Source organism: Panthera uncia, assembly GCF_023721935.1.
Source record: "Panthera uncia isolate 11264 chromosome B2 unlocalized genomic scaffold, Puncia_PCG_1.0 HiC_scaffold_24, whole genome shotgun sequence".
NCBI lineage: Eukaryota > Metazoa > Chordata > Mammalia > Carnivora > Felidae > Panthera > Panthera uncia.
The window spans coordinates 13,545,785-13,565,419 of record NW_026057580.1 but is presented as its reverse complement, the minus strand read 5'-3'; the positions used below and the strand labels follow the sequence as shown (position 1 = coordinate 13,565,419).

Below are 19,635 nucleotides of genomic sequence, written 5' to 3'. Positions count from 1 at the left end.
TTTGAGACAGAGAGAGACATAGCGTGAACGGGGGAGGGGCAGAGAGAGAGGGAGACACAGAATCGGAAGCAGGCTCCAGGCTCTGAGCCATCAGCCCAGAGCCCGACGCGGGGCTTGAACTCATGGACCGCGAGATCGTGACCTGAGCTGAAGTCGGACGCTTAACCGACTGAGCCACCCAGGCGCCCCTAACCGTTGACGTTTTAGAAGATGTTTACAAGATGCACAAGTAACTAAGTGTGGTATCTTGCCACAAGTAATTATTAGTATAAATCATTTAAGGTTGGGAAGTTGCCTTTGTTTTTGGAAGTAAGAAAAAAATTGATGTAAATTTGTTTATAGGTAGAAAATTTGCCATTTTAACTATTTTTGAAGGTACAGTTTGGAGGTGTTAAGTACATTCTCATTGTTATGTAACCATCTCTACCATCCATCTTCAGAACTTTTTGATCTTCCCGAAGTGAAACTTAACAGCCATTAAATGATAACTCCTAATCCCTCCCCGTCCCTAGCTCCTGGCGCTCACCATTCTGTTTTCTCTCTCTCTGAGTTTGTTTTAGGTAGGAGTACGATTGTACAATATTCGTCCTTTTTTGACAGGCTTGTTTCATTTGCCATAGCGTCTCTAAGATTCATCCATAAGTGTGTATTTCAGAATTTCCCCTTCCTATTTAAGACTGAATTCCATTGTATGTATATACCACATTTTATTGATTCATCCTTTCTGCGACTTAGGAAAGGTGCTCTTTCTGCGGAGATTACTTAGAAAAAGACTCCCTCTCTGGGTTAAAATCCCTGTATCATACACATGGTGAGAAGATGGCACCTTTGCACTCGATCTTAGCCAAAAGGCCGAGGAGTGATGAAGATGGGCACCTTTGGGTTTAAAAAGCAAAAACAGTCGCTCCCTTCTTCTGGTGTACTGTTCCTTGTACCAGGATGTGTGACTGGGTAGTTCGGTTGTTACCTGCTTTCTCAGCCAGGTGTGTCTGTGCAGTGTATACATCCTCTAACCATGCTTGATAGTCCTGCCTATTTATATCCTATAGTTAAAATCATGTGCCTTGGAATCATTGCATCCTCTATTTATTGTTTCTTTCATTCATTGTACTAAGTATCCTGAATATACAGTATGTGGTAGTAATTGTGTTTAGTGCTGGTGATATAGAAATGGATGAAGAACATGAGAGCATATTAGGTGGTAAGTGGATGAACAAAACCTAAGGATGTCAGAGGAAGTGTCCCTCACTTAATTTGAGGGATAACAGTAGAGCTAGATATGACACTTCCGCTGAATCTTAAGGTCATAGTTAACACTCAAAGTGTATCTTGTGTGAGTGATACTCTTAGGGCTCTACATACATTAGCTCATTCATAGCTCAACAACCTTCCATAACAACTACGATTCTTGTCACAGTTTACAGATAAGGGAGCTGTAGAACAGAGGTAAAGACTTTATGAAGATAGTACAGAATTTGAATTCAATTTGGAGTAAAGATTCAAATTTAGACAGTTTGGCCCCCAAATCTATGCTTTTAAACATTTCACTACGTTACATCTCGGCACCCAGGAGTGCCATGGTTGGGATAGGAAAGAAGGTTGTGGCACCGGTAGTGGCAGTTGTGGGGACATGGGGACAGGTAAGTTCGGGAATTCTAAAGAGATGGACCGTGTTCTGCAACACTGTAGAGGCGTGAGAGGTAGCAGCCTTTCTGAGGGGGGCTGCGGGTTTTATAGTGATTGGCACTTGACATTGATACATGTGAAACATCGGTGGGCCGTGAGGCTAGTTAGATGATCAGAGATTTTGTCTCCCGTGCTCTTCCACTGCCTCGAGGGCGATAATTTGTGTATCAGGTCCCATATCTATGTTGAAGCCAAAGTTCCTCCCCTTGCGAACCTTTGTTTAACATCTGTTTATAAGAATGGACTGAGTAGAGGTGGGGTAGGCAGTGTAGCAAAAGACGACATCAGGGACCTAGGTGCTCCATCGTGTAGGGCGTTTTAATAATGAAAGTGGTAAACAATTGGAGACACAGAACTCCACAGGAATTTTAATAGTGACAGGTTTTCCATTGTGTCTGGGGTCTGAATGTTTTAAATTGCATAAATTATTCATATATTTTTTTCAGAAAATTTATTCAAATAGTCATCTGTTTTTGTTTTGAAAGAAGCTGGTTATCAAAAATTTATATCATACCTTCTCTATCAAATGATTTTTCTGTTGCTTAAAGGTCAAAGCAAGCACTTTTTATATTTATTGTCTTATTTATGAATGATTTTCAGTTCTCCTAAATATGTCTGCTTGTTGTTCAAGAATGCCACAATGAGGTGTTTTTTGACTTTGTTCTGTCATTCTTTATAATCATCTTTATTGAACAAATCACAGACTTATCATTGTGCTCTACTCAATGTCATTCTTGCTCATAAATTGTAGTACTTTGAAGAAATCATTCAGTTCTTTTGAAATGACATTTAAAATGAAATCAACTTTCAGTTGTTAGAAAAAGTAACAGCTGTGACTCTGTAAGCTACTGTTAGTGGCTTTGGAAGCTTGTTGGTTAGCTAGTTGTCATAATGAGGTCATTTTCCAAAAGAAGATGAAGTCATTTGCCATCTTGTTTTAGTCATAGTGGGCTTTTTCTTTGGCCAAATATTTTCAAATTACACATTCCCACTCACTTATTTTCATAGTTGGTAATATTTTCATGGAATAAGATAATGATGGAACTTTTGAAAGGCAGCAGTTTATATTTAACATGGCCAAGATGTGATTTGTGTTTTATCTTATAGTTAGAAATAGATCTCTATAGATTTGAAATATTATTAATTTATATTTCATAGTAGGAGAGCCAAAGAGTGTGCAGTATTTGGCGTATAAACCTCAGCACATATAGTACGGATTCTGCCCAGGGTTGTGTCTCCTGAGTCCCTGTGGGTGGATGATCTAATCCGAGCCATCTAATCTGTACCTGCTTGAATTCTTGTGGCTTCACCATATATCACTCTATTTTCTTCTGGCATCTGGCCTTCCAGATCCACTTGTGATGGAACATTTATGGGCAGTAGAGATAAGGAGTAATTATCTGAATCGTTTTTATCTATTTTTACTGGTGCCTGAATTACATTTTCCTCTTGGTTGTAGCCCATATAAAACTGTCTGATTATTTTAGCCTCAGGATTCCATGTGTAGCAGAAGGGCTAATTTTAGAATACTTCATGATGATCTGCTCTAAGTGTCCTTTTCTTTGTAAAGGAAAGATAATTAGGATAGTGTTGTTATACAGTAATATAGAAGTAGTTGATATAATTAAGGAAGTTACTGCTAGTAGTGAAAACCATTTCTGTGAGGTATTAGAATTTATCTTTAGAATAATTAATTTGAGACTACTGGGTTAAAATGGAGAACCCCAGATGAGTTTCAGTATCACATTTAAGGATTTAATGTAAGAATCACAAAACAAGCGTAAGTAATTATTAAATAATGTCACCTTTGGTTGAAGAGTTTAATATAAAGATAAGATCATAAGAAAAAACTTAATGGGAAATGTGTTCTGTCTTTAGAGGTATTGGAATTAAAATACAGGTTTCTGACAACCAACGTACTGTTGTTAAAGCAGTAAATAGTTAAGAATCTTGTATAAGTTATCTGTAGCCAACAATAATGCTGTATCACACACACTCCTGAAGTTTCTGTGGTATACAACTATAAATCATTGTTGCTCATGTGTCTAGAACGGGACTTCAACAGTTCTGTTGACCTAGGATGTCCTTGGCTATCAATGACTTGGTTTAATTTTATTTCATCATGCAACACGCCAGCCCTAGGTATGTTCTCATGATGATGGCAGAAGTGTAATAAAGTGCAAAAAATGCAGTGCATTTTGAAGACTGATGTCATTGTGGACATATCATTTCCATTTTAATCTATTGGCCATGGTAAGTCACAAGTCCAGCTAAGGTTCAAGGGATGGGAAATGGATGCAGTCTCTTTAGTAAGGAGAATAGCAAAGTCACATGGAAAAGGGTCCATATACAGGGAAGGGTGAAGAACTGGGCCCTCATTGCAGTCTATGTCACATAACCTAAAACATCAAAAACCAAAACAAATGAACAGTTACTTCGGTGCATAGCTTTCTTCTCTTTGCATATCATTTGGTTATATTATATGTGTGTTCATAGTTGTATTTTTTAACTCTATGAATTTATTTTCAATTCTAGTATATACGTTTCTAGGTTATAATTTAAAAAAACTGAAGCTTTTTAAATAGGGATCTTTGAATGTTAAATGATCCTTGCATTTCTTGAATAAGCACTTAGTTTTGTGTATCACCCTGTTTACATGTCTGCATAGTATTTTAATGTATGTTTATTCAAACTGGTTGTATTCAAGTTTTTGGCAGTTTAAAAAATTTTTTTTAATGTCTATTCATTTTTGAGAGAGAGAGAGAAGGGGAGAGGAAGGGAGACACAGAATCTGAGGCAGGCTTCAGGATCTGAGCTGTCAGCACAAAGCCTGAATCAGGGCTCGAACTCATGAACCACGAGATCATAACCTGACTGAGCCACTTGAGCACCCCTTTGGTGGTTTTATGTATGTGAGTGTGTTTGACTTTTTGGTATAGTGAACAGGGATGCAGCTGATGTCCTTGTAGGAGAATCTTTCAGCTCAGTGTTTGCACAGATTCTGTAACTGGAATTGCTAAATAAGCTACTCCTGCAGAAAATAATATGCACAGATACTCATGTATGTATTTGCTTGCATATACGTAAAATAGTGTCTGAAAATAAACTAATGGGGTTACACGAAAGTAAATAATCCTTTTGCACACAGCAAAGGAAACCAGTAAGATGAAGGCAATCAATAAAGTGAATGGAAGAGGATATTTACAAATGATTTATATGATAAGAGATTAATATTCCAAATATATGGAGAACATCTACGACTCAACACCAAAAATCCCCACAAATAATCTGATTAAAAATGGACCCGACTAGACATTTTTGCAGAGAAGACAGATGGCCACCAGACACGTAAAAAGATGTTCAACATCAGTCATCAGGGAAATGTAAATCAAAACCACAATGAGATATCACTTCACACCAATCAGAATGGCTAGTATCAAAAAGACAAGAAATAATAAGTGTTGGTGAAAATGTGGAGAAAAGGGAACTCTTGTTCACTGCTGGTGGGAATGTAAATTGATGTAACCACTGTGGAAAACAGTATGAAGATTCCTAAAAATTTACAGATAGAAATAACCATATGGTCTAGTAATTCCACTTCTGAGTGTTTATCCAAAGAAAACAGAACACTGATTTGATACAGGTATTGCTGTGTTTAATGCATCATTATGTACAGTAGCCAAGATACGGAAGTAATCTAATTGTCCATTGGTAGATGAGTGGATAAGGATTTGATACATATATGCAATAGAGTATTACTTGGTCTAAAAAAGAATGAGGTCTTTCCATTTGTGACGACATGGTTGGACCTAGAGGGTATTATGCTAAGTGAAATAAGTCTGAGACAGACAAATAGCATATGATTTCACTTATATGTGGAATCTAAACAAAAAGGAAGAGAGAGAACAGCCTGATGGTTTCCAGAGTGGGAGGGTGGTGGGGGAATGGGTAAAATAGGTGAAGAGGTTAAAGAAGTACACATTTTCATTTATAAACTAAATATGTCACGGAGATGAAAAGTACAGTGAAGGGAGTACAGTCAACAGTATTATATCATGTTGTGTGGTGACAGATAGTAGCTACACTTACTGTTGTGAGTACTGGGTTTGGACTTGTCAAGTCACTATGTTGGGCACCTGAAACTCACACAACATGCTATGCCAGCTGTACTTAAATGATAGAAAAGAAAGAAAATCTTTGAAAGGATGTACAAAATACACAGGGTATTGGTTGCTTCTCGGTTAGGAAACTTGATAGGACGGTAGACGATAGTATAGTAGGAGGGAGATTTTCCGGTTTGTAAGTCATTGAGTAAAACTTACATGAATGTATGTAGTCACAAAATGATGTTTTGTAAACTTTTTATTTTGAAATAATGTAAGCCTGTCAGAAAAGTTGCAGAAATAGTATGAGTTCGTATGTGCTCTTCACCCATCTTATCCTAATGTAACAACTTACCTACCCGCAGTATAATTATGAAGCCAGGGAATGATAGTTTTGATTAAAACTATTAACTCAATGGCAGACTTTATTTAAATGTTACAGTTTTTCCCTCATGGCCTGTTTCTTTTTCAGTTATCGGTGTAGTATCCCACACTGCATTTAGAGGTTCTGTCTTCATCATCTTAAGTTTCTTCCAGTCTGTGATAATTCTCATTCATTCTGTGTCTTTTATGACCATGATGCTTTTGATAACTATCAGGAGCAGTTTATAGAATGTCATAGATAATTTCTGAAAGGATTCTTGATAACAACAAATTTAGAAATATGTCATAGTGTTTTTTTTTTCTATTTTTCTAAAAAATGGATGAAGTAAAATGCATATAGAAAAGAACACAAATTATAAGTGTATAGCTTACTGAATTTTCATAAACTGAACACACCCATGACACCAGCATGTGATCAGGAAATAGAAGATTGCCTTCATCTCAGAAGCCTCTTCCTCATGCCCTTATAGTCACTAACCTCTCACTACCTCACATCCCACTTCATTTTATGAAGCTAGTATTGTACCGATAACGAAAGTGAAAACTGCAAGAAAACTACAGACCGTTCTCTCTTATGAATAAAAGCACGAAAATCTTCACCAATACTAGCACACTGGGTCCAGCAACATATAAAAAAGATTTACACACCAAGACCAAAATTGATTTATCCCAGAAACGTAAGGTAGGTTCAGCATCTAAAAATCAATGTAATGCACCTTATCAATAGAATAAAGGGCAAAAACTACATGCTCATCTCAGAAGATACCAAAAAATATATTGAAAACATCTTTTCAAAATAAAAACTTATAATAAAGTAGGCATACAAGGGAGCTTCCACAGCCTAATAAAGAGCATGTATAGCTAACCCACAGCCTACATCAAACTTGAATGTGAAAGACTGAAAGGTTTCTCTTCAAGATCAGGAAAAAGAATAGGACTCTTCTCCCACCATTTGTATTGATAATTGTACTGGAGGTTCTAGCCAGGACAGTAAGGCCAGCAAACAAAAGGGAATTAAGGAAATAATACCATTCACAATAACATCAGAGAGAATAAAATAATCCAGGAATAAATTTAAGGACTTAAAAGACTTGTACACTAGCAACCACAAAACAGTGAAAGATAGAAGACCCAAATAAATGGAAAGATACCCTATGCTCATAAACTGGAAGACTTGTTAGGGTGCCAAGATGCTCTCCAAGTAGCACTTCAAAGTTTCACCTGTTTTTTTATAGGAATGACAGGGTAATTTAAAAATTCTTCTATAAATGTGGGGCACTTGGGTGGCTCAGTTACTTAGCGTCTGACTCTTGATTTTGGCTCAGGTCATGTTCTTGTGGTTTGTGAGTTCGAGCCCTGCATCAGGCTGTGTGCTGAGAGCCCCGAGGCTGCTTGGGATTCTGTCTCCCCCTCTCTCTCTGCCCCTCCCCCACTTGCTCTTGATCTCTCTCTCTCAAAAGAAATAAACAAAAACCAAAGCCCTCACATTTATGATTGATTATTGACAAGAGTTCTGAAACAATTTAATACACAAAGAATATTTGAGCAAACAATACTGAGACAGTATGGAAAAGGAAGAATTTAGATTTCTTGCTCTCACCATACACAAAAGTTAACTCACAATGAGCTATAGATGTAAACTGTCAGAGCTCAAACTATAAAATTCTTAGAAATCAATATCGGAATAAATGTTCTTGATCTCGAGGCATGTGAAGCTTTTGTAAATATACCAAAAGCGAAAGTGACCAAAAATTAAAACATTCTGTGCTCTAATGGACAGCATCAAAAAGTGGAAATTACAACCTACTGAAATGGGAGAAAAATTTCTGCAAATCGTGTATCTGATAAAATACTTGTATCTAGAATATATAAATAAGAGACAACCCAACTTAAAAATGGGCTAAGGATTTGAATTGGTGGTTCTCCAAAGATTTGCAGATAGCCAATATACACATGAAAAGATGCTGAGTATATTAACTATCAGGGAAATGCAAATCCAAACCACAATGATACACTGCTACACACCCATAGATGTCTGTGATCAACAAAGATAACAAAATTGATGACTTGGGGTAATTTGAATCCTTCTGCATTGTTGATGATGTGAACATGGTGCAGCTGCTTTGGAAAACATTTTTGCACTTTCTCAAAAGGTTAAACAGTTTTACCGTATGACCCATCAGTTTTACTCCTAGTGAAGGGGAATGAAGAGAAGTGAAAATATTTGTCCACCCCATAATTTGTATACAGCATTTTTCATTATAGTAAAAAAGGAGAGGGGTGCCTGGGTGGCTCAGTCAGTTGAGCGTCCGACTTCAGCTCAGGTTATGATCTCACGGCTTGTTAGTTTGAACCCCGCATCGGGCTCTGTGCTGACAGCTCAGAGCCTGGAGCCTGTTTCGGATTCTGTGTCTCGCTCTCTGTCTGCCCCTCTCCCATTCACACTCTGTCTCTCTGCCTCTCTCGAAAATAAACATTAAAAAAATTTTAAAAAGGGGACACAGCCCAAATGTCGATATACTGATGAATTGATAAATAGGACTTGATAAAGTAGGACTCCTGAGTAGTCCTACAGTAAAGAAACTATTTGATTTTGTGTAACCCTTGGTTTCTCAAAGTTAGTTGTTCAACATTCTTTTGTTTTCAGTACAGCTGTTAACATGTTTTCCAGTTTGTGTTCCCTGAAACACACATCCATGTTGTGTGGATGTGGATTATTCATACAATGGAATATTATTTGTCAATAAAAGCAGTTCAGTGTATGCTAAAACATGGATGATCCTTGAAAACATTAAGGTAAGTGAAAGAAGCTAATCACAAAATTCCAGTGTTGTAGGATTCCATTTATGGCAAATGTCTAGAACGGGCAAATCCAGAGAAACAAAATACTTTGGTGGTTGCCTAGGGTTGTGGACAAAGGGCGAGTTGGGTTGGGTTGGGTTGAAATAGCCACAGATGAGTACAGGGTTTATTTTTGGGGTAATGAAAGTGTTCTAATGTGACTTTGTGATGATTGCACAACACTAAATACACTAAAAATTATTGGATGGGAAAACTTAAATGTGTGAATTGTGTGGCATGTGAAGTGTCCCTCAATAAAATTGTTAAAAAATGATCAATAATGCTTGCCCTCTAAACATCTGTTTTACGAGAGACAGATGTTTAAAGCAAATAATTCAGTTTATAATGGGATGAGAGAAATAAACTGGAGAAATTGCTAACTGAAAGGTTGGGATTCTTTGTAAGACAGACTTGTCTTTGCTAAGCATACAAGTGAGAGGAGACAGTGCTTTGAGGGATTGACAAATAGTTCAGCGAAGATGAAGTATGTGCGTAATCCTCAGTATTTAATAGGCTCTCGAACTGTAACTGTCATAATTATAATGAGACCATAATACTAATAACTTCAATACTGTAATTAAAGTGGTACAGTGTGGGGAACTAGTTGTTCCTGTGCATTAGCATTTTCTGAAATGTGGTCTAAGACTTCAACTGCTTCTGGACAAAAAGGTGGTAAAGTTAAGTAACTTTGAGGAAAATGGAAATTTTGGTGCTTAACAGCTAATGGACGATATTAAAGGCTTTGAGTAGTCCTACAGTAAAGAAACTATTTGATTTTGTGTAACCCTTGGTTTCTCAAAGTTAGTTGTTCAACATTCTTTTGTTTTCAGTACAGCTGTTAACATGTTTTTCAGTTTGTGTTCCCTGAAACACACATCCATGATTGCCACTCTGTTCTCTTTGTCTTTTTACCAGCCATTTTGATGACAGTATGATATACCCAGACTGTGGGTCCTTAGATGAGTGATTTTACAGAACAGTACCTTCTTTCAGTTATAATGCTCACTTTGCTCTTTCAGAAAAGCCTAGCAGGACACTGTCCTTTTGAAGATAGAGAAAGAGTTACGTTTCCTGACAAACTGTTGTGCCTCATCTTATGAAGACAACGGGAGCTATATAACCAATATTCTTTTCTTTTAATTTTGGCTGACATGAAGTTCAAAACAGATCTGTGTTCAATTAATCAACTCAGCCTCGGTTATTTGAAATAGTTTTCTTTCTGAAACCATCATAACTGTCATCTTAGTTATTTAATAAGCTTTTTAGTTTTGTTGGATAGTTTTGTTTTTGTTTTTGTCTGGGCCTTGTAGTTTAAGTCCTTTTTTGGAAGTAGGTGAACTATATATTTGTATAATTGCTTAGAATGAGAAAAAAATTCACATACGCCAATTACATAAGACTATGTTGTGGTTATGTTTGGGTGATTGTATTTTCAATCACCTCCAGTTTACCTTAATCATTCATTTATAGGTATTCTAAGGATTTTCTCTTGTGCTTTTACATTGGATAAGGTGTTTTTTTTTCTTTAGGCCTGCTCTGTTAGGCAGATTTACAAACCACGTGTTTAAATGCTAAGCGGTGGATGGTGGGAATGCAAGCTGGTGCAGCCACCTGGAAAACAGTATGGAGGTTCCTCAAAAAATTAAAAATAGAACTACCCTACGATCTAGCAATTGCACTAGTAGGTATATATTCAAGGGATACAAGGTGTGCTGTTTCAAAGGGGCACACGCATCCCAGTGTTTATAGCAGCGCTATTGACAATAGTCAAAGTACAGAAAGAGCCCAAATGTCCATCGTCAGATGAATGGATAAAGAAGATGTGGTGTATATACACAATGGAGTATTACTCTGCAATCAAAAAGAGTGAAATCTTGCCATTTGCAACAATGTGGATGGAGCTAGAGGATATTATACTAAGCAAAATTAGAGAAAGACAAATACCATATGACTTTACTCATAAGTGGAATTTAAGATACAAACATGAACATAAGGGAAGGGAAGAAATATAATATAAAAACAGGGAGAGGGACAAAACGGAAGAGATTCTTAAATACAGAGAACAAACTGAGGGGTGCTGGAGGGGTTGTGGGTTGGGGATGGGCTAAATGGGCAAGGGGCATTAAGGAGGACACTTGGGATGAGCATTGGGTGTTATAGGTAGGGGATGAATTGCTGATATCTACTTTTGAAACCATTATTGCACTATATGCTAACTAACTTGGATGTAAATTTATTTATTTTATTTATTTTAATATGAAATTTATTGTCAAATTGGTTTCCATACAACACCCAGTGCTCATCCCAACAGGTGCCATCCTCAATGCCCATCACCCACTTTCCCCCCATTTCCCCCCCCCCCCCCCGCATCAACCCTCAGTTTATTCTCAGTTTTTAAGAGTCTCTTATGGTTTGGCTCCCTCCCTCTCTAACTTTTTTTTTTTCCCTTCCCCTCCCCCATGGTCTTCTGTTAAGTTTCTCAGGATCCACATAAGAGTGAAAACATATGGTATCTGTCTTTCTCTGTATGACTTATTTCACTTAGCATAACACTCTCCAGTTCCACCCACGTTGCTACAAAAGGCCAGATTTCATTCTTTCTCATTGCCAAGTAGTATTCCATTGCATATATAAACCACAATTGCTTTATCCATTCATCAGTTGATGGATATTTAGGCTCTTTCCATAATTTGGCTATTGTTTTAAAGTAAACTTTTGAGTAAAGAGTTTCTAGTTTTTTGTGCTGTGCTTACAACTTTTCTATAAGTCTGAAATTATTTAAAAATAAAAAGGTTTTTCAGGGCAACAAAAACCATACCCAAGGTCGTCTGGGTTTTTCCCTATATCTTGTAAGTTTTACAGTTCTGTACTTTACATTTAGGTCTGTTAACCATTTCGAGTTCATTTTTCTGAAGGACATAAGGTCTGTGGTTAGATTCATTTTTTTCCACATGGGCGTTAATTTGTTGGAGTTGCATGTGTTCCATTTGTGTTACCTTTTCTTTTTTATTAAAGATAAGCTGGCTATAATTATGTGGGCCTATTTCTGCATTCTTGTTCTGAACCATTGGTCTCTTTATCTATTATTTCACAGTACCCCACTCTTTTGATTAATGTAGATTTATACTGGTTGTCCTTATCTCTTCCTTTGGATTCCAGTTACTGTCTTGTGTTTTCTCATTTCAGCATGAAGGGTCCCCTTAAGTGTTTCTTGGAGGCTGGGTCTACAGCAACAAAGGTTTTGTTTTCCTGGGAATATCTTTATTTCTCCTTCATTTATAGTTTTTCAGATATAGAATTCTTAATTATATTTTTCTTTTCAACAGTTTTAATGTTATCCCACTGCCTTTTCTTCCCATGGTTTCTGATGAGGAATCTCGTTGAAGATTTGTATACATGCTGATTTGATTCTGTGTTGCTATTCTCAACATTCTCTCTTAGTCTTGGTACAGTCTTAATACCCTATGTGTAGGTGTGGATCTCTTTAGGTTTATCTTTCTAGGAATTTGTTGAGCTTCTTGGATGTGTAATTTTTTTCATCAAATTTGTGACCATCCATCATTTCTTCAGGTATTTTTTCTGTCTCCTTTTCTCTCTCTTTCCCTTTTGGCATTCCCATTATGTTTATGTTGGTAAGCTTGACGATGCTTCATATGTCTCTGTGGCTCTGTTCATTTTCTTCTATTACATCCTGGGTAATCTCAATTGACCTGTTTTCAAGTCTGCTGATTAGTTTCTTCTTCCTATTCAGATATCCTTTTGAGCCCTTCTGGTGAATTTTTCACTTTAGTTCTCATACTTACCAACTCCAGATTTTATATTTGTTTGTTTTATATGAACTTCTTTCTCTTTATTAACATTTTCTATTTGTTGAGATATAGTTCTCATAGTTCTGTCCTTTTATTCTTTAGACTTATTTTTATTTATTTATGTATTTATTTTTAAGGCTTTGAACATATTTAAAGTATCTGGTGTAAAGTCTTTGTCATTTAAGTCAATTATCTGGGCTTCCTCAGGGACAGTTTCTATTTGTCTTTTTCCTTAGCAGGGGTCTTGTTTCTTTGAATTCCTCACATTTGTTTTTGTTGTTGAAAACTGTATATTTTAATATTACAATGTGGCAAGTATGGAAATCAGCTTCTTTTCCCTTCCTAGAGTTTATTGGTGCTGTGTCTTATTTGTTTCATGAAAGTCATGAGCTAAACAAAAGTCTGTGTTTGTCATGCGCGGTCACAGAATTCTCAGTTATAAGCTTAGTGGTCAGATAATGATTGGACAGCGATTTCCTTAAATGCCTGGACCCCAAAATCTCTAAAGACCTTTTGCCAGGATTCTGTGTGTGTGTGTGTGTGTGTGTGTGTGTGTGTGTGTGTTGTGGTGTGTCTTTGATACTCAGCCAAGCAGGTTACAACTCAGCCTTAACCTTTACTTCCCACTCCTTCAGACCCTAGGCTTCAGCCAGGGGTTATAGCTTTAGGCCGTAAGTTCTTCTTGGGCATGTGCACAGGCCCTCACATGTGTGGGTTTTTAGATGACCAGGAATATGGAGTTCTTCAAAGCCCTTATGGGGACAATCTCATTTCTCAAGCTTCCTGTCAATCTTTTTGGTTAGTTTATGTTTTGCCCCAACCATTATCCATCTCAGTGGTGATATTAAAACACTTGCTTGTAAGATATGTTTTCTACCAATACCTGCTCTTCTGCTGGGGGAAGCTCTTGTACAAAATGGGTTTTGTGTCCTGTGACATAAACATAAGCCTTTCAAGTGAGGTCTTTCAGTATACGACCAGACAGATCAAATAGTTACTAGTGCTGGGATTGAGGTTGGAATGAATTTAAGCTTTATTTTGCTCCTTTCATTACTGACAATTGCTGCTGTTACTTTCCAATGTTGCCTCTGAGGTTGGGTGGGGGAGATGGCACTAGGAGAAGGTACAACACCATAAAGATCCCAATTCTACATGAGGCACACAGCCATTTTTCTTCTGTAGATGTTCCTCCATTGCTGTAACCATTTAGTGAATTTCCAGGATTCTGAAAAAACTGACTGTGACAGTGGTTACCAATGTTTCTTTCATTTTCATTTTCTTTTCATTTTTTTTCATTTCTTTCATCTCTTTCTATCTTTCCTGGAAGGTCAGAATTTTAAAGATACTCTCTGCCTTTTTCACTGATGTCACTCCAGTTTGCTAACCTTTTTTTAATCATTTTTTAATTTTTTAATGTTTATTTATTTTTGAGAGAAAGAGAGACAGAGCGTGAGTGGGGAGGGGCAGAGAGAGAAGGAGATACAGAATCTGAAGCAGGCTCCAGGCTCTGAGCTGTCAGCACAGGGCCCGACATGGGGCTCGAACCCATGGACTGTGAGATCATGACCTGAGCCAAAGTTGGATGCCTAACCAACTGAGTCACCCAGGCGCCTCAGTTTCTGCCAGCTTTTTAAAAAGGAATTTATGTTCAATAGGGATACGAGTTTTTGTTGTTTTTTAAAGACTTTAATGCTTTCTCTTTTTCTTTTTCTTTTCTTTTTTTTTTCTTTTTTTTGAGAGAGAGGGAGAGTGAGTGCACGCGGGGAATGTGGCAGAGGGAGAGAGAGAATCTTAAGGAGGCTCCACACCCCAGGCTCCACAACCTGGGGCTCCATCTCATGACCCTGAGACCATGGTCTGAGCCGAAATCAAGAGTCAGATGCTTTACCCACTGAACTACCCAGGCACTCCCAATAGGGATATTGGTTTTTAATTCTCATTTCTAATGATGTATCTGTCGGTTTTTTTGGTGTCAGGGTAACTCTGACTGCGGATCGTAAGTTCTGAAATATTCTCTCCCCCTCTGTGTTCTGGGTTTGTAAAATAACACTGTTTTTATAAATGTATGTTAGTCAAGTTGGTTAATTTTTGTTTTTCATTCTACATGTTTGTCAACTTGCTTTATAATTGTTATATCCATTATTGAGAATTGACTTAAAATATCCTGCTATTGCTGTTGAATTATGTTTTTCTCCTTTTGATCCTGTCATTTTTTTCTGCCTCATCTATTTTGTATATATGTTAATACTTTTATTATATATCCTTTTATTGACATAAAATATTGCCTTTTGTTTCTAATAACATTTCTTTTTCTGAGGTCTAATTTGTTAGACACTGTAGGGGCACCTGGGTGGCTCAGTCGGTTAGTCGTCCGACTTCGGCTCGGGTCGTGATCGCCTGGTCCTTGAGTTCAAGCCCCTGCATCAGGCTCTGTGCTGAGGGCTCAGAGCCTGGAGCCTGCTTCGGATTCTGTCTCCTCCCTTCTCTCTCTGCCCCTCCCCCGCTCATGCTTTGTCCCTCTGTCTCTGAGAAATGAATAAACCTTAAAGAAAAAAATGCAGGGGCGCCTGGGTGGCGCAGTCGGTTGGGCGTCCGACTTCAGCCAGGTCACGATCTCGCGGTCTGTGAGTTCGAGCCCCGCGTCAGGCTCTGGGCTGATGGCTCGGAGCCTGGAGCTTGTTTCCGATTCTGTGTCTCCCTCTCTCTCTGCCCCTCCCCCGTTCATGCTCTGTCTCTCTCTGTCCCAAAAATAAATAAAAAACATTGAAAAAAAAAAAATTAAAAAAAAAAAAAAAAAAGAAAAAAATGCAGACAGTCTACCTCCCTTGTTCCTTCTGGTTTTGTTGTTACTTCTATTTTTATATTGTATCTAATTCCATCCTCTTACTTTCAATGTATTTATCTCTCAGTCTAAGGTTTGTCTCTTGTAAGCAGAATATTCTTGGATCTTATTTTTGTAGTTTGATGTTTCCTGCTTTTTGGATGGGTTGTTTATTGCATTTATATTTAATATGATTATTTATAATAGTGTGTTGATACATTACATTTTTTTTCTGTTTGTCTCATGTCATTTTTATTCCTTACTTCTCCCTTTATTGCCATCTCTTGTGTTAAATTTATTTTTACAGTTTTATTTTTAGTCTTCTGTTGGTTTCTTTGTTACTCTTTTTTTAATAGTTGTTTTCTTAGTCATTGTTCTAGGGATTTTAGTATGCATTTGAACCCCTCAAAGTGTACTTCAGAATATTTATTTAATTCTGAATAATGGAAACTTTCCTTGACTCTTTTCCTCCACCATCCTTTGTTCTATTATTGTTAGATATGTTACGTCTGTTATAAACCCAACAATTTATTGTTATAATTATTACATATTCATTCTTATGTCTTTTACAGAAGTGAAGAGAAGTATTTGGCATAAAAATTTTTTGTAGAAGTTTGAATGTATCCATATTTTTACCATATCTTGTACTTTTTTTTTTTTCCTGTTTGAGTTATTGTCTGGAATCTGCTCCATTTAGACAGAACTATTTCCTTTAGTATTTCAAGATTGATTTGTTAGCAGGGAATTTTCCATATTTTAACTTCATTTTGAATTCATAGTTTTGTTGGATATAGAATTCTTGACCAGTGGTTTTTATTTTTATTTTTGACATTTTGCATATATTCTCCCACTGCCTTCTGGCCTGTGTTGTTTTTAGTAAGTCAGCTTCTAATCTTATTGATGTTCCCATGTAATGCGGAAAGTCAGGGAATTTTAAGGTTTCCCTCCTTCTCTCTCTCTTTTTACTTGTTTATTTATTTATTTATTTATTTTTTTTGGCTTCCAGCAGTTTGGCTTTGATGTACCTGTATGTGCATCTCTTTGTATTTATCTTATTTTGCATTCATTGATATCCTTGGGTTTGTTTGTTTGTCGTCTTAAGAAGTTTTTCCTTCAAATACCTATTCTTCCCTTTCTCCTCTTCACTCTTTCTGAGACTCCTATCCTGCACGTACTTTTGTACATTTGATTTTGTCCTGTCGATCTCTCGGGCTGTAGTTCTGTTCTTTCCTCTTCTTCAGATTGAGTATTCCTCATTTCCACTATCTTCAGCTGTAGGAATTCTATATTTTACCATCTCGTATCTGCTTTTGATCGACTCTAGTGAATTTTTCATTAGTCAAGTATTTCCATTTTCCCCTTTTGTGTAATTTCTCTTTGTTGAGATTCTGTTTTCATTGAATTATTGATATCATGCCTTTGTATAATTCTTTAACTGTGGTTTCCTGTAGTTTTTTGAAGATATTTATAATTGTTACTTTGAAGTGATTTGCTCCTAAATCTAGTATCTGGCACTCTGAGAGATAATTTTCTATCAAATGGTTTTTGTTTTTTTGTATTGTGCAATCTGTGTCCTTCATAATGTGAGAATGCCTGTATCTCTTCTCATCTTTTTTTTTCTTGTTTTTATGTAATAGCTTAGGGGTCATCCCTTTATCTACACTGTTTATTATTCAGTCATTGTTTTGTTAGAAGTCCTGCTTGAACTTTTTGAGGTGATAAGGCTTTTTACTCATTGCTAATGAATCTGTTTGTGGGCTGGTGTGTATTCCCTGTTCTGGCTCTTTTAAATTTTTTTTTTTTCCAACGTTTTTTATTTATTTTTGGGACAGAGAGAGACAGAGCATGAATGGGGGAGGGGCAGAGAGAGAGGGAGACACAGAATCGGAAACAGGCTCCAGGCTCCGAGCCATCAGCCCAGAGCCTGACGCGGGGCTCGAACTCACAGACCGCGAGATCGTGACCTGGCTGAAGTCGGACGCTTAACCGACTGTGCCACCCAGGCGCCCCGTGTTCTGGCTCTTCTAAAATCTGCCCCCTTTTTACTTCTTTATTTTATCTAGTGTCTTTTCTGTGCATTTGGGTCTACTTCAGTCTCGTCTATGTGTGTACCCAGCCTTACTTAGGCCGACTTAGCTTATGTGAAGAGCCTGTCAGACGCCGTTTGCCTGTCCCACCTGTAACTTTGTGTTATAACCTCCTGCCTAGCCCCTCTGCCTGTTGCTCGTTTTAAATCCGGTCCTAACCTGAGGTGTGCTGAGCTTTTGGTCACCCTCTTCTGGTGCCACTGGGATTGCCCTTTGTCTGGCAGCATTGCCAGTGAAGTGAACCCACTTCTGCAATGGCAGAAAAGCGTGTGGTTTTCGTAGCCTCTCGGCCCTATTTGAACTACTGTGTTGACAGGGCTTTGGTGGATGGAAGTACACGGGTAAAATAGCACAGAATCCTGATGTTTTCCACTGAAGTGCCATATTTTTCACAAATACATGCTTAGCAGTTCTTGGTATCCTTTCCTTTGGTTTCCACAGTGCTGATACGGTTGTTTTTGCCAGTTTTGTGTAAATTTATATGAGGATTTCTTGACCTCCTCACTCTCATACTGATGTGAATTTTTGATATTCTCTCTTGCTGATTTTTTTTTTTTAATAGATCTTCTAACTCGTCTCCCAGGTTTCATCTTTGCCATCCCTGTATTCTTGTATGCAGGTAGGAACCATGCCTTAAGTGTTCTGAATGTTTGGATGTGTTAAAACACAGGTGAGGTGATGGAGTCTTTGCTTAAAGCCCTCAGTATCTTCGTGTCTCACTCACAGTAGAAGATAAAGGTGAGCGCTAGGCCTTCCATGAGATTTCTCCTGTTATCTTTCCGGCCTTTTCTCCCTTCATGCGGCTTCTTTTACAACAGTTTCTTTGCAATTCCTCTAAAATACCATGTATTTTCCTCTGTCAGATCCCATGCACTTGCTCTGCTTCTTCTGGAGGAGTGCTTTTCCTTTAGATTCTCATAGTTCACAGCCGCCGCTAAAAGGTTACCTTCTTTTTTATTTTTTTCATTTTCTTAGAGAGAGAGAGAGAGAGAGATCATGAGCAGGGGAGGGGCAGAGAAAGGGAGAGAAAGAATCCCAAGCAGGCTCTGCACTGTCAGCACAGAGCCTGATGTAGGGCGTGAGCTCACAGACTATGAGATCGTGACCTGAGCCAAAATCAAGAGTTGGAGGGCACTTGTTGGGATGAGCACTGGGTGTTGTATGTAAGCCAGTTTGATAGTAAATTATATTAAAAAATAAACAAACAAAAAAAAGAGTTGGATGCTCAACTGACTGAGCCACACAGGCGCCCCCTGAAAGGTTACCTTCTTAGCAAAGCTCTCCCCTACCATTTTGTAAAATCACAAGTTCTCAACCAACGTTTTCTTTCATATACACCTAAGTGTCACTTCGTAATTTTTCTCCATAGCACTTATTACCATCTGTTATATCATAAATTGACTCATTTATTCACTATCTACCCTACTATATAGTATAAGCTACAATAATTCAGAGATTTTGTTTACTTTGTTTTCCAAGGTCAAAACTGTCTTCCACAAACACAGTTTAGGCAACCATTAGATATTTCTCGAATGAATGGGCACAAGGTGTCTGCATTCTAGCTTTTCATCCCAGGTAGAAAGATCTGAAAGGATATTGCATGACACACAGCTTTTTTTGGTCTACATACAGACTCAGTGAGAGAGACCTATCACGTGGTAAGTACAGTATTTGATGTGCCTGCCCAATGTGTTTCCAAGATGGATTTGGCATAGTTTTGCTTGCAGAAATCTAAGAATGTTTCATTCACAAGGAGAGCTTTGATCTAGGCAAAGCAAGAGTAGAAATATGGTGAGGGGTAAAGGGAGACAAGGAAAAAATTATGAAAGTGTCTGTCCAAGAAATGTTGATTTAATTGTGGCCATCCTTGAGTGGGATGTAGAGAGTATAAGATCTGGATGGCC

General features: G+C 37.7%; 1 protein-coding gene and 1 long non-coding RNA gene across 3 annotated transcripts in view; both read left to right on the top strand.

Moving 5' to 3' along the window:
- The window catches only part of SUPT3H (SPT3 homolog, SAGA and STAGA complex component), a 537,375-nt gene that overhangs the window by 87,309 nt on the left and 430,431 nt on the right, over positions 1–19,635 (top strand). The gene's annotated exons all lie outside the window — the stretch shown is intronic.
- On the top strand, positions 16,270–19,616 carry LOC125937906 (uncharacterized). The gene is made up of 2 exons (XR_007462547.1): positions 16,270–17,409; positions 17,648–19,616. It is a non-coding gene; the product is annotated as an uncharacterized LOC125937906 (long non-coding RNA).